Source organism: Octopus bimaculoides, chromosome 20 (assembly GCF_001194135.2).
Source record: "Octopus bimaculoides isolate UCB-OBI-ISO-001 chromosome 20, ASM119413v2, whole genome shotgun sequence".
Taxonomy (NCBI): domain Eukaryota; kingdom Metazoa; phylum Mollusca; class Cephalopoda; order Octopoda; family Octopodidae; genus Octopus; species Octopus bimaculoides.
In genome coordinates this window covers 46,130,816-46,131,720 of record NC_069000.1, presented here as the reverse complement: position 1 = coordinate 46,131,720, position 905 = coordinate 46,130,816, and positions in this window count along the sequence as shown.

Genomic DNA, 905 nt, shown 5'->3' with positions numbered 1-905 from the left:
GTGACTGCTTGATTGGTTTAATCATAAATTTATTCATTGGTATTATTTAAGTTTAATCGATTAATTGACTGATTGATGAATAATCAATTATCCCTATTAACCGATTTATTCAGAAATTTCCCTAAAATAATTTTTCGCAGAAAAAATTTTTTTTTTTTAAATGAAGAGAAAACCGGTGAGATTCTCCATTGAAAAGCATTTGAACAACAAAAGTCCTGTGTACACCAGTCCCAAACATGATGATAACGGCTGAAAACAAGCGATAAAACATTACCAACATGAAGACAGCATTAACATCTAACTGCAATAGTGCCATTCTAATGGCTGTGTAAAAGATGTGACCCTCTTCTGTCACACTCTGTATTACTGTATTTGATGCACGGGCGGTATTAGGCGCACCCCATTTTCAGCAGTGCGTATTCAAGAAAAAAACGTTTTAAGTGCATTAAAGCAGGGGGAATCTCAACTTTACATAGAGGACACACAGTGATTTTTAAAGACATATGTTTGGTAAAATGTGTGTCTTTGATGCCATCAAATACGGTAATCTTTTATAGTAATGCTTTTTCTTTTATATTCCATTTCAGAATTGAAGCAAGTTTGGTTGTACAGCACCTACACAAGCTGAGAAGATGAAGAATGAAAACAAATTTGATAAGCAGTACTTCTACTGGTTGATAGTTGGGCGGAAAATTTATCTGCTGAATAATGTTATCTTGAATCTAGCACTGTCTTCTTCGACTTTACTTCTACATCTCAACGACATTATTGCTACTCTTTGTGCATCTCAAAGACATTAGCCGTGTTTGTCATTCACTATATATATACATACAAACCCCAACGTATATATATATATGTATATATATGTATATATATATAAATATATATATATATATATATATATA